The 14,177-nt window shown below is 35.5% G+C and overlaps 2 pseudogenes; both read left to right on the plus strand.

Annotated features, from left to right (window-relative positions):
• The first annotated feature begins 1,108 nt into the window (after window positions 1-1,108).
• Window positions 1,109-2,823, plus strand: LOC149255413 (DNA replication licensing factor MCM4-like; annotated as a pseudogene).
• A 10-nt stretch (window positions 2,824-2,833) lies between these two features.
• The window catches only part of LOC149255414 (DNA replication licensing factor MCM4-like), a 135,736-nt pseudogene continuing 124,392 nt past the window's right edge, over window positions 2,834-14,177 (plus strand).

Consider the following 14,177-nt stretch of genomic DNA (forward strand, 5'->3'; position numbering starts at 1 on the left):
CAAAGATAATCTTGTAAATTATACTTGACCATCCAAAATGGCTACAGACCCTTAGAGCAGATCTGTACCAGAAAGGATTATATCAGCAATTGTTTTTCTTATGCGAAAAAGGTTTAGAGCTAGTAGGAGAATTGCAAGATTTTTTATGTTGGAGTAACCACTACAGAAACCATGTTCAAAGATACATAGAACAAACATGTAACAATCATCACTAGAGTATATTTGCACCTAATGGTGTCTAGATACCAATATTATGGCTCAGTCTGGTAGTCATAGAGTCTGCAGATTAAAAGCACTCAGAGCTCAATGTGGCCTTGTTTGCTATAGTGATCAAGCATAGAGGGTGATGACATTTCCTTTGATAAATTGTTGATAATTTTGTGATTGGTGGATATTGAAGTCATTTTCATGGGTCAATGACAAGATCCTGAGGTTCTCATGAACTCCCTAAAGGAGCACATGTCCATTGGTTGTTGAAGTAGGCACTACTAATAAAAGTGGAAGAAAGTCAACAACCCTCCCTTGAACATGTCTAGTCTCTCTCCAACAGAATGTTCATTATAATGTTGTGTTTTAGTAGGACTATACAAACAATTTCTTGGTAAATAACCTCAACTAATCTAGAAAGCTATTCCAATGCCTTAACACTAAAAGTTAATACTACTAGTAATCTATAACAAGTTAAAACTACTAGTAGATGTAAGTTAAAACTATTTCACTGACTAAAATATCATAGAATTTTACTGCATTCTTGAGAATTACGAAGCTGTTAACAAAGAAGACACTCTAGATCAACCCCTATCTTCTGGTTCTAGCGCTGATATAAATTGTGAGTTTTGTGATCAAATCATCCCTATGACAGAACCAAACTCTACTCAAGAAGAGAATGAGAGTAAGTTAGATAAAGTTGTAAAGCTAAGGACAGAAAGATCAACCACTTTAATCAAGCTGAAGAAAACAACGATTATGTTTCTCAATCCAAAATATTTCCAAGATTTGAAGGTAATTTATATATGATGATATTTTCAACAATACAGCCTTCCCAAAGCTCATAACACATCATTTATATTTTGTGTTGACTACATTTAGCTAACAACCCCTACAGACAATGGAAGTACAAAACGATTCTTTGAACATTGATGCAATGAACATCTTTGATTATGATGAAGACCTTTATGGGAAGATGGTTATATACACCCTTGAATTTCTTTCTATTTTTGATATAATTTTGATGGATGTTGGTGCTCACCTTAAACCTTTATGGGAGAAGCACGTATAGGTAGACAAACTGCAATCCTCTAAAGTTTCATGTCTCAAGTATATATTTCATTTTCAGCTTATGGTTTCATTTGCATGGTTCTTTCAAATTGAACTCCCTATAAAATTGTATAAAAATATTTATTCTTATTTATATAATTGATTTTGTATTCGGGCAAGAATATTCGAACTCAAAGTTATAGTTAACATGTGAGATTTGAATCCCTCAAAGAGGCTTTGGTGACTAGTGCATTTTTTTCTATGATATCTAATCTCTTTAGTCATTTTGTTCAATGCCACTTTTTGGTAGAAAGTAAGCCTGGGTTGTGTTGGCCTTGAAATCTAGATATTGAGAAAATTATTTCAGTGAAAGGGATGATTATACATTGTAGCTCAATAATTGCAGAAATAAAAGAGGCATTTTTCAGATGCCTTGTTTGTGGCTATGGTCCATCACTAGTGCCCATTGATAGAAGTATTCATTTTCTTGACTGCAACTATAATTTTGTTTCGTAGTTATATCTTTTTACTATAGGTTTTGTTTCTTCATAATTTTATAGTTACTTTCATAGAATAAAGTTTATACTAAAGGGAATATAATTCAATTTTAGAGTGATGCATTAATGTTCATGATTTATTCATGCCATTGGAAGCAATTCTCAAGCTCTCTTAGTGAATACTACTCATTTTCTATGAACATGGTTGTGTCTCAAAAGAGGTTCAAAAATGTATTTGGAAAGTCATGTTTTTACTCATAACCTGACTACCAGATCGAATTAATTAACCTACTCAACGTGGAAGGCCAAAATGTGCTGCTATGAACTTCATGACTTTGGCTCATAATAGATGTAGGTAACCGTCAATATAGTTGAGTTAAATAGTAATCTAGTTGTTGAATTTGCATTATTACAATGATCTCCTTCTCATTTAATTTTGAGTTAGGTTTGCTAACAAATAGATCATAAGGCTGTAAGAAAGCCCCGATGCCATTCCAAAGGGGGAAACCCCACATACAGTCAACTTGTTAATGCATGACAAGCTAGTGGATGATGCTAAACCTAGTGATATAGTTGAGGTATTGAGTGATTTCCGAAAGTTATTTTTTGTAGAAAAAATATTTTTGTGAAAGGAGTTTTGATCATGACTTGTAAATGTTTTTCAGGTAAATGGAATCTTCAGGGCCATGAGTGTTAGAATAGGACCAAACTAGAGGACAATAAAATCCCCTTTTAAGGTATAATCCTGTCTCAAAGTTGTTTTGCATGTGCTTGGATATTTGTTCTTCTTACTATGCATTATAAACAGAAGTTATAAATATTGTTTGTTTTTAGACTTACATCGAGTACTTTCACTTAAAGAAGGAAGACTAGACACGACTACAAGAAGAAGATCCAATGGAGTGTGATGCCACTAGTGGCAACTTTTCTTCTTTTCAAGAATGTGATATTTCAGCTGCTCGGTATGAATCCAAGGTATAAATTTAGTCTCATCTTCACCTTTTCACCATACTAATACATTTACTAAATTCATTAACATGTATTTCTTATTTTTAGGTTGAGAAGTTGAAAGAGCTATCATGGCAGCCTCGTATCTATGAGAAGTTAACCATGTTGTTGGATCTTTATCTCTTTCATTTCTAGTAATTTCTTGTACCTATACTATGATCCCACCCTTGGAGTTACTATTGTTGTTCGAAACAACTTTTTGGGGGCATGCCTGTAAACTTAGCCACATGTGTCACTTTTTGTGATGACATCAACATTGTGCTTGCTAAGGACCTAGGTACGTGTAAGTCTCAACTACTTCAGTATGTACATAAGTTAGCTCCTTGAGGTATTTATACAAGTGGTTGAGGAATCTTTGTCATTGGCTTGACTGCTTATGTATCAAAGGATCCTAAAGCTGGTGAAACTATGTGTTTAATGACTCTAATGTTCCATCATTGATTCTTTTAGTGAGCAACAATGGAATTGTCACATCCATTGAAATGTTGGATTATTGATTAGGTTTTGAATTTAACAGGTATTGGAAAGTGGAGCACTAGTATTGACTGACAGAGGGATTTGTTACATAAATGAATTTGACAAGATGTCATATAATTCTCGAAGCATGCTACATGAGGTGGGATTCCCGTCTTCAAATTAGTTCACAAAATATTATGCATTTGGTGGTTTTCTCTTGATCAATCTTACCCACATTCTATTTTATTTCCTACACTTTTTTGTCATTTCTTAATGTGGTATGCTATTTGAGGTAGGTGATGGAACAATAGACCATGTCAGTTTCCAAGGTTGGGATCATAGAAACCCTTAATGCTCGAACATCTATGTTAGCATGTGTGAACCCTAGTGGTTCACACTACAATCAAATATTTTCATTCATTGACAATATCTAACTTCCTCCAACATTGCTCTCTAGGTAAATTTTGGCCATTGTTGTGGGAATGGTATGAGTCCTTACGAGGTTTGCTTGCTTTTCAAATCCACAAAATTAATGGTTTATGCTTGTAGGTTTGATCTGATTTACTTGGTTCTTGATAAAGCTATTGAGAAAACTATTCAGAACTTTACAAGGCATCTTGTTGCATTTCTTTATGAAGAGAATAAGGTATGGATTTATGTTTATGGCTTGGGGATGGCTTTATATGATACGTGGAGGAAATAATTCTAGTTTAGATGACTAAAATTACATCATCTGTCGTTACAGGACCTAAGAGTGGACACATTCAATATATCAACCCTAACTTTGTTATATATCAATTATATAATACAACACAAACATCTCAAGATATCTTATGAGGCTACACAGGATCTTACCCATGGTTATGTTGAAATGTGTAGGAGGATCTTACTTATCAACTTTATTCTTCTGCAACACCATGGGCTTGTGAAGCATGTCTCTATTCTTAGTAACTTCAAGGTTTGCTAGTAAGTGTATGTTCACTCGACTACAATTGTCCTTGGGAAATATTTTCTATTAGACTCCAAACCAATTAAATTTCACAACTACGCTAATACAATTTTGGAATTTTTTTAATTTATACTACATGTCTCTATTTAAATTCACTTTATTGGTGGAATTCTCATTTTTTTTGTCGGATATAAAACAAATTCTTGATAAAGAAGCTCTTTGCATAGACCCAATATTTTTCAAATAGCTAATGGCTGCCACCAAAGAGCTAATAGTGCCTTGTGGTTGGAAATACTACTAGTGGGAAGGGATATTTATGATCCATCTTATGCCTAATCTTTATGGGATCCGTAAAACAAGTGCTCACCACAACCATAATGATTTTTTTACCTAGGAAATTCAAGTGGGTTGGAGAGGATATTGCATTTCAATGCCATTTTTATAGTCTTCTTCAAGATGTAAGTTGTGATAGACAGAAATGAAAGAGATTAATTTCACAAGGTAGTCATTTTTATGTATTATAGCTGAAATAAGAATGAAGTTGCTAGAAATGAAGAAAATCCTTTATACATGCTAACATGAATTTCTCTAGTATGGATATGAGTCTTGAACCTGGATATGGACAAATTTTTTCTACAAGCTATAGTGGTTACAATTTCAATGTTTCTCCATAAATCATTAGACTTGGATGGCCTTTCTCTCCTTTGTCAAGGATTAGAGTTGGAAAACCTTCCTCTCCACTCTCTAGGTTAATAGGTGGAAGGGCTACCTCTCCACCAAGAGTTGTAATTGGAAGGGATCCTTCTCTATTAAATGCTATTAGCAAGAGTGCCCCTCTGGAATCATCGAGGATTGGAGTTGGAAGGACTCCTTCTCCATCAAGGATTGTTTGAAGCTTGAATGATAGGAATGCAGAGAAGGATAATGGGTGGGAAAGGCCTTGGGTTGGAAAGGTGATGGCGATTGCCTCAGGAAACTTGACATTGGTAATACGAGTGTGGCATATGGTTAAAGGAATGGATATGATTGGAGGCATCAACTAATGCATGGTGCTATAATTGATGCATATGGAAATTACAGGGGCTAGAGATCTCTGAATGGACTACTTTCACTTGTACAACCACCCCAGGAAATTGATATAATATGCATTAGAATGGTGTCTAGAAATTGGAAAAATTCCGAGGAAGAAAAACACTTGTGGGAAGATCTGAGCCCAAGATTTGAAAGTCATGGAAGAGGAAGTTATAACTCAAGGAAAGATGAATATTTTCCTGGTGATCTAAAGATGTGGTTAGGCTTAGAGAGAGAGAGAGAGAGAGAGAGAGAGAGAGAGAGAGAGAAGCAATGGGTTTGGAACCTGCTCTTCCTAAGAGTGATTGGCATATGCATGGACCCTTGTCTCATGTGGATAGACCTATGATGAGTGAGAAGGAGAGACGACCTCCTAGAAATGTAGGCTTCCTTTCTCCCTGCTCTCTCTTTTGATCTAATTATTTCGATGACAAATTATTACCCATTTCCTTTTTTCATTATTGCTATTTTAGTGATTTCCTTAGCATGTAAAGACAAAGGATGTCTAACAATGATATTTTTCTTAATGTAGAAGTCTGAAGAGCGCCATCCATATTCTCTTCTGCAATCAGGTATTGTGTCTCAAAATATCAAAGACACTTCCACAGAGATATCATATTTGCTAAAAAGTAGTCAAGGTGCATTAGAACATCGACCTATAATGGGTTAGCCTCCTCACTAAACACATCAAAATAATATCCCAACTTCACAATCAAGGTTGAGAACACTTCAATTTTTTGTTACTCGTGACAACAATTCAAGTTCTAGCTTGGCATATTCATTCAATTTAACATATTGTGTTGGTGACCCTGTGGCTTCAGTGAATGGTTCTAGGTCAACATGTATAGAAATTACATTAGGAATGGTACCAAAATCTTGGGAAAATGCTGGATATTCCCTTGGCTTTGATACACTAAGCTTTGACTTATTGTTGCTTGTGACACCATCATCGAGCAACATTCCATTCTCACAAAGGAAACAATCAGAAAGACTTTCTTCTCTATCACCTATGACACAATATGTATGGAATTTTATGCAAAATCTGCCACCTCTACCTCCATCTGCACCACTCCTTCAACATCAATAGTTTCAAATACTTAACCATGGCTTATCAATACCACATGCCAAAAAACCATAGCATATTTCATAGTAAAAATATTTTATTTTAATTTAATTTTACAACATTTTCTTAATTCAATCTAAAAGGGAAAAGGTTACAATTTGAGATATATCTAAACCCTCTATCCTCAAGGCTACTAAAAATATTCCCATAGAAATTAAAATAAGGTCTTAATAAAATTAAGCTAAGATGGATCTATGTTGGTATATATATATATATATATATATATATATATATATATATATATATATATATATATATATATATATATATAAAGAACCAACATCGATCCATCATAGCTAAGGCTCCAAGTGATGAGAGCAAGAAATTTGGCTAATTATAATAGATTAAATGTAGTGCATGATTTTTTCATTATTTTTTTTTCTTTGACATGATTGATCAAAAATATATATTTAATGTTTTACAACGAATTATGTTTTTCTAATTTAGATAATTTCTTGAACAAAATACAATGTGATCAAATTTAAGAGAGAGTTGGGGAGGGGGTGGAGAAAGGGAGAGAGGCAGTGAAAAAGTTGGAGGATAGAACGAGAGAAAGAGAGAGTGATGGCGGGGAGATAGAGTGAAGTGGGAGAGAGGGAGCGAGAGGAAGGAAGAGAGAGGAGAGAGAGAGAGATGGAGTTGGAGTCGGAGAGAAAGCGAGGAAAGAACAAAGACATAGAGAGAGAGTTAGGGAGATAGGAGAGGAGGGAAGAGAAAGAAGAGGAGAGGATAGAGATAGGGAGATAAGGGGAAGGAAGAGAGATGGATACATAGAGATGGAGAAGGACAGGGAGGGTGGGAGATATTGATAGAGTTGGAAAAGAGATAGAGGTAGAGAGGGAGAGTGATTTGGGGACGAGAGATAGAGGGAGGTGGGAGATAAGGGATAGAGAGTAAGGAATATAGAGATGAGGAGAGAGAGATGGAATTGGAGGGGGTAGGAGAAAGGTGGAGAGAGAGAGTGGGTGACCAGGGAGTCATGAAGAGAGTGTGAGGGAGAGAGGAGAGCAGGAGGGAATAGAGAGAAGGATATAGATAGAGAGGGAGAGAAGGGGAAGAGTGAGATATATAAATAAGGGGAAGAGAGGGAGAGAGAGTGTGTTTATGTCTGGGGATTGAGATAGAGAGAGGGAATAAAAAAGAGACATAAATACAAATATAGATATTATATAGCATTATATAACCAACGTAGATCCATATTAACCCTATAACTACCAAGTTCTGAGAGGGATCCAATCTCTCGAGCTGAAAACAGTTCCTCAAGTTTTGCACTAGAAAAAAAAGTTTGCACCTCGAGAGATTCGACCCCACTCAATGCTCAATATACCTGGGGTTAAGATGGATGTAGGTCAGTTAATATGAAATTAAAGTAATTTTTATTTGATATTATAGTATTAAAAATTAAAATTTCCCTTTAAATTAATTTCAAATTAGAACTAGATCCAATTAGATTCAATGAATAGATTTTAAAAAAATACATAAAATATTTTTTTTATTAAAAAATATATTTTTAAAATTACAAATTATTAGAGATACATAGTGCAAAGTTGTGTCACCTATACACCATGTGAGGATGAAGAAGTGTTTAAGGAAGGATAACCTTTCAACCAATATTTAACAACCTTTCAATCCCCTATCACTTGTAAGTTTAGATTGCTTGACGCAATTAAGATGACTAACATAAAAACTTGATCCATATTATTGTAGTACCTATTAGGTAGTTGTATTTTTTTCTTAGACTAAATTAGTCATTCATGTTAGTCATTTTTTGTTGTATTACTTACTATCTAGTCACATATTTTAACCCGTGACTAAATTAGTGATTTATGCTTGTCGTTTTTAGTTTGGACACATAAGATTGCTCATTTTTGGTAGTATTTCACTTGGAAAAAATGTGGTGACTAACTTGTTCAGTCACCTTGTCACTAATTACTCATTTTATATTGTTGAGTGTCCATGTCCCTCATAAGTTTCCTCAGATAGTCAATAATAACTATAGTGCACTTTTGAGTCATAGTGAACGTTCTAGTCACAAAATGACACTTATGTGTCGCAATTTCCCATGCTTTGATTGCTAGACTTGGATAATGTCTTTGAAATGGAATTTTGATATTTATTTCTTATTATTGGGTCATATTTAAGTTATAGTGATGAATTGACATGTATAATGTTAGCTTTTACTCCTAACTCATTGTCTTTTTCCATGTTTTACGCTTCGATACTTAGTCATTTTTTGACCTTGCAACTCCTCTTGTGAGCTAGCAAGAGCACACTATGCACTCCTAAAGCCTATCATTGGCCCTCCTTGTCAGCTAGAAATGCGCCCTATGTGATTCTAAGTCTCCCCTCTTTCTCCTGTGCCATGTGTAATTCTAGCAAGAAAGACCCCAACCCTTGTTGCTTACTCTTCCTCCCTCTATCAGTCCTACCTATGACTCCTAGTGTAGCACACTTTATACTTCTAGTGGGTAGTTATGCCCTTGATCTCTCCTTAGAACTGAGTGTTACACCCTCCTTATGTCCTTGGCATTCCTCCCTTGCGCATGGTGCATTCCTAATGAGCAGTCATTGTAGCCTTACCCCTTGGAATTATGTCATGTGCTCACCTTGCCTCTTCCTCTCCTAGATTTGTGCATGGAGCAGTCTCAATGAGCATTAATTTCCTCCCTATCTCTTGCAAGTGCACTCTACACTCAAAATACTGCCCTTTCTCTCCCTTGCGCATTGTTGACCCACAATAAATACATTGCATAAATCATCATAGAGTAGGACATTTATGGGCTAATGTTTTCTTTCGATGAGCCATCCATACTCACATGTGTCTTGAGTAAGCATGGAAGACATATTTAAGGAAAATATTCAAAAAACGTTGACCAAGGAGGCATTTTGAGAACATAGGCACAAAGAAACCATGTTACAATAATTGATGGAATGTTGGATCCTTATGATCAAAGTCACCCATGAAGACTGTATAATCCCTCTAGACCTTTTGGAGGGTAGAATACAACCACAATGTAGTATTTGTTAAAACTATTGATGACATAGTGACAACGTCGTCACTTATCAAAGAACTTCATGTTACAAGTCACTGGGTTACAAGTCATCAATGTCAGTGACTTATCTTGGTGCCGTCACATGTTGATGTGGAAAATGATGTTGTAATTTTGATAAAATATTGTAAACGTAAATATGTCAAAGTCCAAGAGTCACATATGGACAAAATACTCATTAGAAAATGTCCAAATAAGTCCAAAGTTCATATTAGAAGTCCAAGGGTCATGAGGGTTGTTCAAGAGTGATGATGATATGAAAACACATTCATCTAATTATAAAAGAAGCCTCACTACTCAAGCAAAGGGACTTTTCACCTTGCCTTCTCCAGCTAAGCATTAGAAAGAAATATTTTTCGTTCAGGGAGAATGTAGTGGCTTAATGCTCCACTATTGGAGCCAGTTGTGTCTCTTTGTAACAATGTATCTTGGATCTTTCACTCAATAATTAGAAGCTCATTGAGCCATCAAAATTTCGTGCATATATTGTGAATGTTGTAATACTACTCTTTAGATGTTTTTCATATGTGTTTATGTTCTCATATGTTATAATACTTCATTGGTTTTGGTGCTTATCTTGTTGAATGTGCGTTGTAATTGTTTTAATGATTGTTATGTCTATGTGAAATATTCCGCTATATGGTTAACGATTCTTTCATATGTATGCGTGTGTGTCTTTATTAGAATAATACTACTACTTTTCATCTGAGGACTCACTTTCTCTTCCCTTTCAATGAAAGAACCTCAATACATATTGCTATTGAATATTTCATAAGGCTTACTTGCTCATTTGAAAGTACATGCATGTTTATGTCTTATGCTAACTATTGCAACCAAGGAAAATCTTTAAGAACATGGAAGTCGATCCATATTATGGATGGGGCTCCTACATCAAATGGTGTGAGGTCTTATTGGGACATCATATTGCAGAGACCCGTTGTGTGTTGGTAGTTTACAGTATTGTCAATAGGTTTCCACATGGAAACACACTTCACACATCAATTCATACCCGATCCCATGTGGCAACCCATAACACACTTCATGTCACACTCATCTGAGGCCCATAATATTGAGTACATAATGTGATTCTTAACCATCTAATGTTATTTAAATCTTGGCCTCAACTCCCATTTCCCATTGGAACAATGCACATTCACATCTTTTTAAGCCTAGGGAAAGATGGGGAACATTTAGGTTAACTACGAGGCTACGACTTTCCCATCTCTTAGCCCCCACTCCCTTTCCTTCGATAACATATGTCACACACGGATATCCTCAAAGGTCATGTGACATTAACATTTCCCATCTCTTGACAAGGAATTCTCCATCCCCTAGCCTTCTCACTTTCATTTATTCTGCATGTGTGCACTCCTAGATGCCTCCTTAGATCTCAAAAACCTAGGGCCCAAAATGACATCACCCTGAGATTATGTCACTTTGATGTAATGTTGATATATTCTTGAAACATCTCCATCTTGGTGTCATGTTGGTGTCAAGTTGGTGTCATGTTGTTGTTATCTTGAGATGATGTCATGCTAACATCATCGGTCCATGTGGCCTTCTCTAGAGCCACCACATGTCACTCATTTTTGGGCCATTTTTCCCTTCAACATGGTAATTGGACCCTACCACATATCACACCCCTTGTGCACCATGTCACCCCTAGATCCACATCATTTCCACCTCGATTTGCTTGCTTAGATGCCACTAGGGTCATTACTCTTGTGCAAATTTCCATTTCCGTTGTAAATATCTTAATTCCATTTTGATGGATCCTTACCTCACCTCAATATAACCTCACCTTGGCTTATATTCCCTATCTCGCCACTTATATAACAATTTCTTCAAGGTTGAGACTGAGAAAGAAACCCATCCATATTATGCTGAGAATTATTTACCTCTCTCACCTTGCCATGCTATCATTTTTCAAGCCTACTATGCCAATACCCATCCCTCTCCAAGGCAAGAATGGGGATCACGCCATTACATAATGGGAATCACAACCCCTATCAACCTTGAAACACTTCTTCATTCATCATACAATTAAAAAATGTTGAGATTATCTCTCCTAAGCTTCAAGACTATAAATAAAACACTTGGTCCAACTCTCAGGCACTAATTATTAGAAATTTGTGGCCATCCGATATAGGGTGCACATGATGGGTCTCGGTAATGCAACGAGAATGCTGCAACTCTCAAGGCTACCAACTTTAATTATCAACTTGGGGTTCGTACAAACTTAATAGGTATCGACACTATATGTGCAACATACAATGTGTCCCCCCTTTGTTGTCATAATGTATTGGAGTGTATAATTGAATTCAAATCCTAAACTAATTGAAGAAAATGAAATGTTCGAAATGGAACCTTAACCTATTGCAAGAAAGAAAGTACAAGGAAAGAGAATGAAATCAAATGCTAAAACACACCATTTTATAAATAACTCCTAAGAGGCATTGCTTCAAAAGAATGCTAAGTTAACATGTATGCAATCCTACTATCCTACGCATGTAGATTCGAACCATCAAACCTTCTACTATTGTGCATGTAAATGAATAAAATAAATTTGTTTTTCTTTTTGTCTTTTTCATGTGAGCGTGTGAATGCTAATCTCTTTTGGTGACATGCCAGGTGGCTTGGACATGATGGTGAATGGTCAGAAGGATTAGGAGACAAGTAGGGAGCCTTTGCTAGCTTCCTAGAGGAGTTTTCCTCAATTCAACCTCAAAAAAGGATTTCCTACAAGATGCTACAGTGATTTCCTACATGATCCCTGATTTTGTATAGGATGTACAGATTTATAATAATTCATTGAATCACCAAGAAAATCAAATCCAAATTCGATGGGACATTTTTTGGTATTAACTTGGATGTCTTAGGTCCCTATTCCAAGTAGAATCACTCAAACATACCTATGTTAACCCATGCAAACAAAAATAAAAAACATTACTAGTCTAAAATCTAGAAATTTGACAACTAATGAGCTAGTAAATCTAAAAAATTCCTTACCATATAAAGTGCAAATGCAATGGGGTAATTTTTTTTATGAACTAGAATGTTTTTTTGATCTAACGCAAGTAGAATCAATTTTATTGAATCTCATTAGCATGCTCTAAAAAATAGCATAAACTTAATGTTCTTTGCTAAAAAGGAGGTCCAACAATCTAGATTTGGGAATAAGAAGACTAATCCAAGAAACTCAATGATTCCTATGAATTTCCAAAGATTTCATAGGATGAAATAATGCTTGTGATCCTACAAGAGAACTTACGTCAACCATTTTACTCAATCCTACAACAAGGAATCATTAATTCTAAATGTAGAAATAGAAAGAAATAAAAACAAGAGATGCAAGTGAATAAGAAATGAAAAGAGGGAAAGAAAATGATACAAAAGGGCTCTGAGGCTCCTGGGATGGCCAAGTCCAAGGAAACTCAGAGACCTATGCAGGATAACAAGATATAGAGGCTGAACATGACACCAATATTTTCATCAATAGATTACATCCCTGCAAGAAAATACAATGGAGCTGCAAGAATACAAGCTCTCTCCACAATAACACTAATGAAAATCTATCCCTAGAGGAAAATTTGACTTGGTACTTATAAAAAATAATTAGGAATCATTCCCCATAAATGGAGGAATCTTTCCCCACCAAATCCCTTCATTAGTGAATTTAGTCACCAATACTAGGAATTTGCATTAAATCGTAGGGAACACATTTCTAGATTTTCTCAATCATTCTCTAGAGGCAAATTCGACTTGGTACTTATAAAAGATGATTAAGAATCATTCCCTGTGGATGGAGTAAGATTTCCCCACAAAAATCCCTTGATTAGTGGATTTGTTCCCTTGATTGGTGGATCTGCTCCCTTGATTAGTGAAACACATTCCTAGATTTTCTCAATCATTGTAGTTCCACAATTTGTGCCATATTCCATAATATCTTGTTGAATTTTTTTATTTTTTTATCCTCCAGTAGTCAGGAACAAGTCCCTAAATTATCTCCTCCTCCAAATCTTTAGAATTTTCCCAATATTCTCATAATATTCAACAAAAAATAAATAATATTAGGCACAAATATTCAATTATTCATAAACCTTCCTAATGAATATATTAAAGCTAAAAATAAATTATATAATGCAAAAAGAGAGGTTTAATGTGCTGAAGGATGGTCATAGGCCTTAATTTATGTTTCAAATTAGAGACATGGGTCTTAATTTATGTCTAATTTAGAGGTCACCCCCTACTGAAACTATTGCTCATCCTCTCAATAGCTTAGTGACCCCATTGTGCATCATCCATTGCCCTGGTGGCCTCTCTCTTGTGCATTAAGATGCTTGGCTATAAGCTCTACAAGGATAAGCCAAAAAAACATATTTGTGAAAAGAAAAATCCTTGTTTCTTGAGACCATTAGTTTTACTTCTTCCCCTTATTCAAGATTGGTCCTTGAATATTTTTCAATTTGGCAAGGTATGCCACACCCTTATCAACCTTATGTTACCTTGTTCTACCATTTGAACACCTCTAAAACATTCAAAATGCATTTAGATGAGAACTTCGACATCCTGTAGGAATTCCTGTCAAAACTAGAGGAAGCCTACAGGAAGCCCTGATAAAACTACAAGAAACCAGTTTTGAGGATAAATGATAAACTGGGGTTTTAGGGCAGGCCCTCAACTTGACTCCCATGCATTTCTCCCATTTTTAGGACCTAAAAAAAACTAGAAATATATTGGAGACTTATTGGAACACCTCTTTTCAT

This window comes from Pinus tabuliformis, chromosome 7, assembly GCF_031772625.1.
Source record: "Pinus tabuliformis cultivar Carrire ecotype Pingquan chromosome 7, CPIR1, whole genome shotgun sequence".
Lineage (NCBI taxonomy): Eukaryota > Viridiplantae > Streptophyta > Pinopsida > Pinales > Pinaceae > Pinus > Pinus tabuliformis.